The 13,148-nt window shown below is 48.0% G+C and overlaps 1 pseudogene; it reads left to right on the plus strand.

Annotated features, from left to right (window-relative positions):
* Positions 1-10,160: 10,160 nt before the first annotated feature.
* On the plus strand, positions 10,161-11,450 carry LOC125911073 (pre-B-cell leukemia transcription factor 2-like; annotated as a pseudogene).
* Positions 11,451-13,148: the final 1,698 nt, after the last annotated feature.

The following is a 13,148-nucleotide window of genomic DNA, read 5'->3' on the forward strand; positions in this document are numbered from 1 at the left end:
GAAGAAGAATCAGAATACAAACATAAGTTCTGTGACCTTTTCCTCATTCCACCAACCTTTCATCTGGATTCCAATTCGTAGGTCAGGAGCTATTTTGAAACCAATAGTGGCCTTCATACCTTTAATCTGTCAGAGTTGTGAAACCGAACAGCTCTCAGCGGGTGAAATTCAGCAAATGAATGTTGGAGGTCTCTGGTTGCAAACAAGGGAGTCTGTGTGTCTGGACAGAAGAAAGTATGTAGGAAGGCTATCAGATAACTCAGAAGGCTGATGGAAAAGCAAAAGAAACAAGCTCGAAAACAGCAGGGGACAGGGTGGCACTGCACCTGCAATGAGCCAACATTGATTCTTTTCTGTCCTGTGTCCCTCTACTTGTCCTCGTATCTCAGAGTCCCACGAGAGTCTGATGGATGGAGCATAGGTCCTATGACCCAAGGAGTCATGGGCAGTCTGAGTTCTGTGATGGGATATGAAGACCTCTTTGGTTTCCCCAGCAATCAGGTTGAGAACTTTCTGATTTACTGCTTCCCAAAGACTGCACCCAGTGGGACAGGGGTGTTTTCCCCCAAAGAGATCAAGGGAAATGGACATTGGATGGCCATAAACAAGTGCCCATGACAAATGTATGGAAAAGCACTGAAAAATGTACCATTGCAGTGGTAGAAAGACAACAATTCATAGAATTGCTCTCAGCCATAATGTTTGGAGAGGACTAAGACCCACAAGGGGATGCCAGCGTGGATATCCTAAGCCCCAGACCAGGCAATCCCATGGCATTCCTTTCTGTGACTTTCTCTGGAATGGCCAAAATTGCTAAGGTTTGTTATCCCAAAAAATGTCATTTAACTCCTCTCCCATCTTCTACTTTACAGTAAAAATAGCTAATATTTACAGGGCAGTTACTATGTGCTGGGCACTCTTCCAATAATTAACATAAATCATCTCATATAATCCCCACAACAATCCTTATTAGGTGATTACTATACTTATCCCCATTTTATAGACGAGAAAACCAAGGCACAGATGCTAGCTCACTAGGCTGGCAAAAATTAGAATCAGGATCTAAACCCGGGTAGTCTTGGTTGGAATCATTTAATCCTTCCATGAACAATCCTTCAAAGAGGATGCCCTGGGTACAAGCTTGCCAGAGGGACTTAGGACAAAGAGAGGTCTTAATCAGGGGAAACTGGGGCTATTTTGCAGGTGCCTGCAACAGGAAGTAATCATGAGGCCCAAGGAGGAGAAAGAGACTGGGTGGGAGAAGGCAGTTCTTAAAATCCATAAAATAAAACACAAGGATGGAAAGCTTTAAAAACCCTGGAGGATTTCTCTGAAGTGTTGAACTGTGTGGAGAGTCGAAATGGCTGCTAATATCCTCGCGTTCCTACTTCTGCTCCTACCTGGCGAGGGACTTGCATTTCCTACGGGTTCCCGGGATGGTTTCTATTCCATTCCGAACTCGTCTGTCACGCGGACTGGCCCGTGTGTGCAGCCAGGTGTGGAGCCTGAGCACAGCTGGCTCTAATTTGAGGGGCCTTCTGCCATTTGAAGATGACCTCACTCCATTCCCTTGACTTTTTAATATGCAATTCACGCCATTTTTCAAAAATTGGGGTAATGATTTATTGGCTTCTTTTCTTGCTATTATCCTGCAGTGTGAGGTTTTTTGTGTGTGTAAGGGCTTGATAACTGTTCTTGATAGGAGGATTGTAAATGTATCTACTACAGGAGTGATCACTTTATTTCCACCATACTTGCTATATTTTAGTCCTGGCCAAGGAACTCCTTCCCATCATCCTGTGTCTCCCACCTCTACCTTTGACAGGTGAATGTAGAACAAAGGGGTGATGGTTAAGTGGCTTTGGCATGAACAGCTCTGTACCTTGCCTCTGACATTTAGCTGTATGACTTTGGGCAAAACAGGGGACTATACCACATGGTCTATCCCAGCAGCAGCAGGAAATACCCGCTCCCTCGGTCCCTTCTGTCCCTCCTAAGGCAGTGGTACTCTGTACTGCCCTGACCACAGCTGATGGGCCAGGGTAGGCATCTGACCTATGAATGTCTGGCATGAAAAGTGAGTGGAAACGAATGAGGCCAATCAGATTCCCTTTCAGAAACCTAAATTGGGAGAGGCACCTGGGTGACTCAGTAGGTTGAGCGTCCAACTTGGGCTCAAGTCATGATCTCTAGGTTGGTGAGTTCAAGCCCATGTGGGGGCTCTGTGCTGACAGCTCAGGGCCTGGAGCCCGTTTCGGATTCTGTATCTCCCTCTCTCTGCCTTCCCTGCTCATACTCTGTCTTTCAAAAATGAATGAACATTAAAATAAAAAGAAAAAGAAAAAAAAAGAAACCTAAACTGGGATAAAGAAGCAGCTTTAATCACAGCAGCTGGGTCTCAGTGGGCAGTGGTGAAACCTGGCAGGGAAGCCCCAGATCATCTTTTAATTTCTTTTTAATGTTTATCCATTTTTGAGAGAGGGAGAGAGACAGAGCGTGAGTGGGGGAAGGGCAGAGAGAGAGGGAGACACAGAATCTGAAACAGGCTCCAGGCTCTAAGCTGTCAGCACAGAGCCTGACGCGGGGCTCGTACTCACAGACCGTGAGACCATGAGCTGAGCTGAAGTTGGATGCTTAACTAACTGAGCCACCCAGGTGCCCCTTAGATCTTTTTTTTTTTTTTTTTAATGTTTAATTTATTTTGGGGAGGGAGCAACAGAGCTCAAGCAGGGGAGGGGTAGAGAGAGAGAGGGAGACACAGAATCCAGAGCAGGCTCCAGGCTCTGAGCTGTCAGCATACAGCCTCACACGGGGCTTGAACTCACCAACCAGGAGATCATGACCTGAGCTTAAGTTGGACGCTTAACCGACTGAGCCTCCCGGGTGCCCCTTAGACCATCTTTTTATCAGATGACAGAATACCTGGTCCTAGAGCTACCTTAAATCCACAGCTCATCTCCAGGGTGCGGGGACACAACGGTCTCTGTGTTAGAATGTTGGGGGGCACCTCTCCATCTGATTATAAATGAAAACAGGAGGCTGCAGCCATGTTTGCCCGGGAGGGGAGGGGATGGAGGAGGCAGCCCACTCATGTCGGTGGGGAAAGAAACCTTTACACAGCTCTCCTCCCCTCGTGGGGGCTTGTGGGGAAGGGATAAAGAAAATCAGGGAAGAAAGAGACACCTCTGGTAGTTCTTCAGTCCCCTTCCAACGTGTGTGCTCAGCAGATACTCTGTTTAGCAGAGTATTATTGGGGTTGGGGCTGCCTGAGGAGGCCCGGACCCCAGTGAGAGAGGAAATTAAACTTCTCGGCACGATGTGGAGGAGGAGTTTGGAGGAGGCACAGAAAAGACCCCCAAAATGGAATCAGGGTGTGTTGGGAGCGCCTCTCCAAATGTCCAGGAGGCTGCAGGCTGTCAAGAGAGGTATACAGGGGAAGTTCCCGATGATGGACACCTAGAAGATTTTTTTTTTTTTCAACGTTTTTTATTTTTTATTTTTGGGACAGAGAGAGACAGAGCATGAACGGGGGAGGGGCAGAGAGAGAGGGAGACACAGAATCGGAAACAGGCTCCAGGCTCCGAGCCGTCAGCCCAGAGCCTGACGCGGGGCTCGAACTCACGGACCGCGAGATCGTGACCTGGCTGAAGTCGGACGCTTAACCGACTGCGCCACCCAGGCGCCCCAAAGATTTTTAAGACAATACAAATATTGAGTCAGTTTGCATTCCTGTGAGGTAAACACCTTTTACCATCCAGCACGTTCAGTAAAATAGCACAAAATATCCATTAAGAAAATACCCCAGAAGACAGAGTGCCTGGGGGTTTCTGGATCCCTCAATGAACACCCACTGCTCGAGGAGCTGGGGTGAGCCTCTTGTTTCTAGAACCAGAAGAGTCTGCTACAGAACATTTCCTGCAGCAGGTCACAAGGACTGGGGCGTGGGGTGCACGGAGTGCCCAGCACGGTGCCTGGCGCGGGGAGGGGTGCAGCCCAGAGCATCACACAGAAGCTAAGCGGCACCCACCCCCAAGTGCCCACTGGGTGGAACACGCAGCAAAGATGGAAACAGAGACAGGACTTCCTGTTGGGCTGACAGCCACAGCCTTGTTGATCCAAGGGCTGAGGGGACACGGGCATTTGTCAGGAGAAAATGCAAAGGCCCGGAGGCAGCTTCATCAGGTGATAAATGCCTTGAAGGGACCACAGTATCACCTGAAAGACAAATGAGCTCTGGATTTTGTGTGGCCCAAGCTTCCCAGTCCCACCAGCCCTCATCACAGGCATGGAAGTAACCTGTGCTACCATGGGGACAACCCCCATTTACTCCCAAGGACCCTCTCCCTTTGCACAGTTCCCTGCGGCCGTTTTCTGGGAGGCCACAGAGGTAGTCACACATGAGCTCCTGGACAACCCCATTCAGCTCCTGCAGGGTGTGTGACGGCCTCCCCACTTGTACCTACCACCGGCATCTGTCAGCATGGCCGTCGATGCCCCGTACATCTCGAGGGCCCAAAGCTCTGAGCCACTGTTCAGAGCTGAGTGTTGAAGCTCATGCTCTTTGACCTCAGCTCTCAGGACAACTAAGATGAAAGGCTGTCAAGGCAGGGCATGAGGGAGCAAGCTTTCATACTGCTAGTGAGTTTGGTTCAAGGATCACAACATAAACTCATTTCCCTACAAGAGAAACGTACTGTTCACGTATTCGGTCATCGAAAACAAAAACAAAAGCAAACAAACCCCCACGTGTTCCAAGGACTTGGACATTTTCACATTGAACTTGGCATCTCCAATCTAACTTTTGCGAGGGGCACTCTGGGTCTCTTGTAATAATCTGTGTCCTGTCTGGGACACAAACTGTTATCTGTTCACTAGATGATTTCCACCTCATCTGGACTTCACTTCCCAGCCTCCTTTGCAGTTAGGTGTGGCCATGTGACAGTTCAGACCAAAGGAATGTGGGCAGCAGTGACATGTGCCACTTCCAGGCTGGCCCATGGAAATCTCCTGTGATCCTCTGTGCTCTTCACCCCCCCAGTCAGCTTGATGAGGACAAGCATGGCGACCCTGGAAGTGACATGTTGAAGACAGCAAGGCCATAAGACGGCAGGGTCCTGGGCCCAAGAATCAGTGCCTAGAGGAGAGACAGCCTGCCAAGCATAACACCCACTTTGGACTTTCCATCATGTTTGAGCCCCATATATCATGTTTCTTTGTTACAGCAGCTAGCATTCCCTTAAGTAAAGCCAACTGGAAGATCTATGTGACCATTAGGGAAAATGTTGTCCTGTTCTGAAACTTGGAAACTTAGATGTGTTTGTGGTATCTGCTTCCTTTCTTAAAGCTGCACAAACGAACTTGATTTTGTCAAATACTAAAAATCAATATACGGTGCTAAACGCATGGAGAGGAACAGCAAGACCTGCTTCAACAGCTTAGGATAAAAAGGGAGTCACATCTCTACTGAATTTCTAGTTACATGTCTACAGCTTTTATTAGCAGGAAGTTCAGTATGTCCATCTTGAGGCCTCCCCAACACATATCTGATACCAGGCAGAGAATTACTGCCGTCTTTGCCTCTGATGCTACCACCCACTGTCACTGCTAACAAAGGGTCCCCAAATCTGCAGGATGCTTTGGACCGCTGCAGTGATGCCCCTGCTTATCCTGACCCTCGTCTGAGCTCCAAGGCCTCAGTTTGTTTAGGTCATCTTCATGAGCTTGGGACTCTGCCCAAACCGCCATGCCAGCAGGGTGGCTGAGTGGGGGACTGCCAGCCTCAGCCCACACTGTGCACAGAGCAGCACGGCCCTGTCAGCATAGCAACCTTGGCCAGAGTCCGCTAGATGACCCCACGGGCCTGCCTAGCTTCGAATCTCAGGGAGAAGGGGCTCGGGTCTCAGTTCTTTCCTCCCCGGAGGCTCTTGGTTTGCGTGTGCCAGAACTCTGCACGCCAGGGAGGCCAGCACCTGCTAAGCCTGTTCTTCACTGACCCCCACCTGGAAAATGAGAGCCCACTCTCCTTCCATTGCAAAACAAAGGGGCCACCCAGTGACTCTCAACAGATCCAGATCGACTCTAAGATGTCCTTCTGTTTCGGCTTGTTCAAAAAAGCAGCTGGGAGCTTTTTCTTCTCTATTAAAAAAAAAAAAAATGCTGCTTATTACATTGAGTTGAAGGGAATAGATGATGAGCCCCTGGGAAGATATTAATTTCTATTTTGTTACAAAAACATCCAAGCAGACTGCTGAGAATCTGATCCCCTCATTTTGCTTGTAAAACATGTTTCATATTAGTTCATGCTTTTTTCCAGAGTATATTAATTTGCATTCGCTCCTTCTTAGAATTTGGCTAATGGCTTATTAATTTTTTTAAGACTGTCTATAAAGGAACTTTCCCTTCAAATAACCATGGTATTAAATCCTCTAAAGAACCAGCCCAAAAAGAATTTGTGAGCCCAGCATAGCCAGTCTCCCCGCTCTGTGCCCGCATTTGTCACCTGTGACTGGGGTGACTTCACCCAGCCTGTGGTATCCGATCCCCAAATGCTCTGTCCTGAGGGCAGGCAAAACCAAGAACTTGTCCTTTTCTCACTCAAGATGAAATTCAATTTCTTCTTAAAATTAAAAACAAGATAAGACAGAGGAAAAGGAGGACCCTTAAGCGGCGTAGGACCACATGGATTTATGAAGAAGGGGTGTAAGGCCCACGATAGGGTGCACTTGCCTCAAGTTGTGTGCCTCCCTCTCCCTGGCTGCAGGGTCTGCTGGGCGCTTTCCTGATTTTGAGCATTCTCTATTCCACCCCAAGTACTTCTGATACTGATTAGGGCGAGAACTCCCGTCAGGATCCACGGCCAGTGGGTGGCCACAGGGCTAACTGAACCCCCTTCCCCAAGCCCACTTGCCCCCAGGAATCTGATGGGAAGGAAGAGTGGACTGCCTGGAGAAGCCAGGCCCCTTCCTCCATCCTGTCCCACTTTGCCCCGCTCTGCAGAAGGGTCATTTCCTTCCACGTGCTATTGATTAAGTTTATCAATTCTCTCTCTTCTTCCTCCATTTTGTTTAAATTTATTACTTCCTTTTTCTCCTTTCTCTTGGTTTGTAACTTAAAGGGAACAAAGTTCATCAGGTATGGACTTGATTTATTGTTTCTTTTTCTCTCCATAATATAAGCCCTGGGAGCAATAAATCTCCTCTAAGTACTGCATTGGCAGCATCCCAGAAATTGAGATATGTCACTTCCATGGTTTTGTTCTTTAAATATTCTGTAGAGTCCTAAATGTCTTCCCTAACGAAAGGTTTATTTAAGAAAGGATCTGCTCTGCTGAACACAATAAGAAACAGCTGAAAAAGAGGTTCAGCTAGAGGAAGGGAAAGGCCGGAGATAGAATGATCATTTGTTGATAATGTGATTTTATTCCTAAAATTACCAGATGAAAAATTCTTAGGACTAATAATAGTTTACTTAAAGTGAATGGATACCAAATAATTCACAAATCAATTCCTTTCCTCTATACTAATAATCAGAAGGCAAAAGGGTGGGGGAACAGTAAAAGTACATACACTATAGCAACTGTAATAATATACCCTAAAATTAGTTTAACAATAAATGTGCAGAAACTATATAAACACTGAGAGTTACAAAACAAGAAAGTAAAAATGCATGCCATGTTCATGGTAAAACTCAATGTTGTAATGATTTGAATCTTTTCAAATTGACTGTATAATGTCAATCAAAATATCAATGGAAATTTTTAGGAAAAGTGCCCAAATGATTCTGAAGCACATCTGGAAAACTAAAGAGACACAACTCCCCCCAGGTCTCCTCCTGGGGAGGAGAAGGTCTGGGCTGGAAGAGTTGGGCATAAATGGCAGGGGTGGGAGGCAGGTAGGGACAGGGCAGTGGCCACTACCAGGCCTTACAATCCCTGAGCTTTGAAAGTGGTCCCAGTTGTTAACTCCCAGACGTGACTTCAGGCATTTCCCACTGAGGAAGACGCAGTTCCAAAAATATTTACTGAGCATCAGGCTGCAAAGGGAGCAAGCATACTCTTGGTGAAATTGGCTGTTTTGTTGTGTAGCGCTCTGACTCTTCTGTTCGTGTTGGAGGGCCATGTATCTTCTAAGAGCCATAAAAAGAAACCTTCAGTGACAGATAAACTTTAGAGTGTCATTCAGTGACAAAGATAAGGAAGTTTCTCGATGACAATGTTGAAGTATAAGTGGAGTATTATTTGCCCATATAAATTATGGCTGAGGCCGGGTTAATTTTTCCAAAGGTCATATATGGATGAGAAAAAGGGTGTTAGCATTTTTATGAGGTCACGGAATGTCAGGACTGACTACTGTTTCTGAATAAGTATCTCATGCATGGAACTTAATCCTCTCCCAGCTCCCTCGCAGAGGAAAGCCCAAACGGTCGGACAGCCACCTATGATCTGCCATTCCTGTGTTAGAGCACTTGCTAAAAAACTTACTTTGCAATGTGGAGGCCATGGACTCATTCTTCAGGGCAGAGAATGACTGATCACCACCCTCCTGTCTCTTTGGGATGCTTGACCAGTGAGAAGTGCACATGCCTGTAGCCATACTTATTGATTTCATAGGATCATAGTCACTCTGCAGGCCCCATACCCAGAGGCCCTGCTGTAGAGGTAGATTAATTATAGATTCGTGTTCGATGGTACTCCTTGGGGCTTACAATAAGGCTTCTTCCAACTCTCCGAAAATGTGCAAGGAGGGGAGAAAAGATTGCCCTCCAAGAGTGATCAAAAAGAGGCTTGTAAGAATACCCAGTTAGGACTCGACCTGACCTGTGTCTGACCACCACCCTCCCCCACAGAAAGAATGGCTTATATCTGTGTTAGGCTTCTGTGTGGACATGATTCCCATTCTCTCGGTACATACCTAGGAGTGAAATTGCTGGGTCAAATGGTAACTCTATGTTGAACTTCTCGAGGGACGACCAGACCGTTTTCCAAAGTGGCTGCACCATTTTACGTTACTACTAGCAATGTATGAGGGCTCCAGTTTCTCCACATTCTTACCAACACTGTTTTTTCGGTCTTTTTGATTATAACAATTTTAGTGGGTGTGGAGTGGTATCTCACTGTGGTTTTGATGTGCATTCCCCCGGTAAACGATGTCGAGCATCTTTTCACATGTATTGGCCTTTGTAGAGCTCTTGGAAAAATATCTATTTGGATCCTTTGCCCATTTTTTAATGGGCGAGAGGCTATTTTCCCCCCTCCTGACAGCAGATACATGGTATCTTTTCCAACTTCACTTCTTCAACTCTCCAGCGCCAACTGGGTGTCCAACAATTAATCCTATTCTAACACTGCCTGGAGTTAGCACCAGACTCCACAGGTTTAAGAGCTCAGTCCCACAAGAGTGCCTCCACTGCAGAAGCCACCTGCAAGTATTAGGTCCCCAGGTTACCTACACGTCTGTCCAACTTGGCTAAAAGTCAGGGGTTCCCACCCACCCCAGGTTCAATAATTTGCTAGGACAACTCATAAAGATCAGAAAAACTCCAATGAGTCCTGAGCATAGACGCCTCGGTCCTCATGGAGTTGGGCTGTGCCACCCTCCTGACATATGGATGCGTTGGCCTACTCAGAAGCTCTCCAAACCCTGTCATTTAGGGGTTCTCGTGGAGGTTTTATTATGTAGGCATGACGGTGCCATTGGTGATTATCACAATCTCTAGCCCCTCTCCCCTCCCTCGAGGTTGGGGGGTAGGGTTGAAAGTTCCAAGCTTCTAAACAAGGCTTGGACTTTCTGGAAACCAGTCCCTGTCCTAGATACCAAGAGGTGGGCCCCTCTTCCAGTTTCCTCCCTTGCTTCCCCCCTTCTCCCTCCTCCCTCTCTCACACACACCCCACTTTGGGCCTCCTTTCTATGACTCCATTTTCTCTGCTGCCGCCAGGGGCCAGGGTCTCCTGTGGGGAGCCCAGTCAGTACCCCAGGTCTCCCTTCAGGGCTGGGGTGAACCTCCGGGAGAGCCAGGAGGGGAGAGATGGGAGAGGGTTGGGGCAGAGGGAGCAGCGAGCCCACCAAGTTTGGGGGGGGCGGTAATCAGACGGGGGAGGGGGCAGTAATCAGGCAGGGGGGGGGGAGGAGCAGGGGGGGGGCCCCAGGCCCCCCCCCCCCCCGCACAACTATGGAAGAGCAGCTGCTGGGGCCTCCCCCTCCAGGTGGGGGCTGGGAGCGCCTGGGATTGGTGGGTGGGGAGCCTGGGGACCCTGATGAGCCTCCTAGTGGCAGAGACCCTGGTGCGGGGAGGGAGGGGGTCCTGGGAGGTCGATGGAAGCAAGACATCAGGAACTTTCTGCAGCAGATAATGACCATAACCGACCAGAGCCTGGACAAGGCCCAGGCCAAGAAACACGCCCTCACCTGCCACCACATGAAGCCTGCTCTTTAGTGTCCTGTGTGGAACCAAAGAGAAAACCGGCCTCGGCATTCGAAGCTCCCAGAGGAGCCGGTGGGCCCACATTGGATGCGCCCAGACAACACGCTTCTGGCATGGGTGTGGCTGGGCCTGAGAAAGGAGGGGGCTCAGCAGCAGCAGTGTCCCCCTACAACTCCATCCAACACTTGGGCTATGGCAGCAAACCTGCTCAGATCTGCCACATCTGCCATTGGGAGCTGGAGAAACGTGAGCGGCGGGCATGAATCGAGTTCACAACCACGTCACAAACCTGCTGAGGGAACAGAGCCGCACTCGGCCTGTGGCACCCAAGGAGATGGAGCACGTGTCATCCATGGAAAGTTCCGTGCCATCCAGATGCAACTCAGGCAGAGCACCTGTGAGGTTGTCATGGCCCCACGTTCCCGCTTCTTGGATGGATGGCAGAAGAAAAGGCTGCAACTTGAACACACAGGCTACCGAGGTCTCAGTGAGTATTTCTACTGGCATCTGAGTAACCCAGAGCCTAGTGATGAGGCTGAGGAGGAGCTTGGCAAGAAGTGTGGAGGTGTCTCGGGTCTCCAACTGGTTTGGCAACAAGCGGATTCGGTATGAGAAAAATACTGGGAAGTTCCAAGAGGAGGCCAACACCTATGCTGTCAAGACCCCCACATCAGTCACCCAGGAGGTCCACAGCCACACCAGCTCCCAGATACCCCCTTCCTCTGCAGGCTCTGGTGGCTCTTTCAATCTCTCAGGATCTGGAGACATGTTTCCGGGGATGCCTGGGCTCAACGGAGATTTCTACTCTGCTCCCCAGTGGAATCACTCCGGCACTCAGTGGGGTCAGGGGGCTACAGGGATAACCTTGGGGGAGGCCAGATGTACAGCCCTCAGCAAGTAAGGGCAAATGGTGGCTGGCAGGAGGCTGTAAGCCCATCCTCAGTGATGTCCCCAACAGGGGGACCAGGGAGCATTCACTCTGACACCTCCAACTGATCTTGCCCTCAGGGCCACAGGGGTGGGGGCTCACAAAACGACTTTTGAAGAGGACACAGGCATCCAGAGGACAAACCCCAGACACAGGAGAAGCACAAGACAGAGAAGGGAGAATGGGGTCATCCCTTCCCCAATCAGACTCTCTCAGTGCTGGGGGTGCTGTGCTGACTACGTGGCAGGGAGAATGGGCTCCCCTAAGGGGAGAGTGGGGTCTGTTGTCTCCTTTTTTCAAGTCTTTTTCTCTTTCTCTCACAAATACCCAGAATCCCATTGTTCAGATCCCTTTCCCTTCTTCCTGTCCCCCAACCCCAAACCATATTCCATTTCTCTTTCTCTTTCTCTCTCTCTCTCTCTCTCTCTCTCCCCCACTCTCCCTCCCCAACCTTATCTGCCTATCTGCTCTGGGATCTGTGGAGAAGCCAGCCCTGCCTGACCAGAGATGCCAAAACTGCAGACACACCTTCTGGACAGAGGACATGGGCCACAAACCCTGTGTCTCCCCACCCCCTACCCCTCCAGATGGCTTTATTACCTCATATGCAGCTCATCTTAAACCAACAGAATCGCTCAGTAGACTAGGGGGAAAAAAAGATACCTAGAGGTGGATGAAGAGTCACCCCATTAGAACAAAAGAGGCTCCTGTCACACTTATCACTCAGGAAATCCCAAGGGTTTTAGGAGCTCTGTGCCAGGAACTAAAAACAAGGACCAAATATCTTTCGTGTTATACCACAATTAAGTTATTTGCCTTTTTGTTATTGAGTTATGAGTTCTGTACACAATCTAGATATCAGTTCCTTATCAGATGTATAATTTCTCCCATTCAGTAGGCTGTCTTTTAACTTTCTTGTTGGTGTCTTTAGCGCAAAAGATTCAATTTTGATGAAGTCCAATTTACCTGTTTTTTGTCTTAGTTTCTCACGCTTTTGGTATCATATCTAAGATGCCATTACCACATCCGAGGTGACAAGATTTATCCTTATTTTCTTCTAAGAATTTTATGGTTTTAGCCCTTATATTTAGGTCTAAGATTCATATGGGGCTAATCTATCTAATGTGAGACACATCCACAACTTCAATTTTTTTTGCAGGTGGATATCCAGTTGTCCCAGTGCCGTTTGTTAAAAACCCTATTCTGGGAGAACCCCTCTACTTGCTAGACGGGATGCGGCCTGATTCATGAATCACTTAATAAAGCCAATTAAGATCTTCAAAACAAACCAACGAACACGCACACACACACACACACACACACACACACACACAGCGCCACACTATTCTTTCCCCCATGGACTGTCTTGGCACCCTTGTTAAAAATCAGTTTGACTACAAATGTGAGGTTTATTCCTGGACTCTGAAATCTATTCCATTGATCAATGTGTCTATCTTTGTGCCACTACCACATTGTCTTAATCACGTTTTTTTCTTTCTTTTTTAGTAAATTCTGAAATTATGAAGTCCTCCAAATTTCTTCTTTTTCAAGATATTTTTGGTGTTCTTGGCCTCTTGAGTTCCCTACGAATTTTAGGATCAGTTTGTCAATTTCTGCAAAGAAAACAGCTGGAATTCTGACATAGATCACATTGAGTCTATAGATCAATTTGGGGAGTATTACCAGTTTAATAATACTAAGCCTTTTGATTCATAAACAGGATGTCTTTCCATCTATTTGGGATTTTTAAATTTAACATTTTGTGGTTTTAAGACTGTAAGTTTTACACTTCCGTTGTCAA

This window comes from Panthera uncia (assembly GCF_023721935.1).
Source record: "Panthera uncia isolate 11264 chromosome C1 unlocalized genomic scaffold, Puncia_PCG_1.0 HiC_scaffold_3, whole genome shotgun sequence".
NCBI lineage: Eukaryota > Metazoa > Chordata > Mammalia > Carnivora > Felidae > Panthera > Panthera uncia.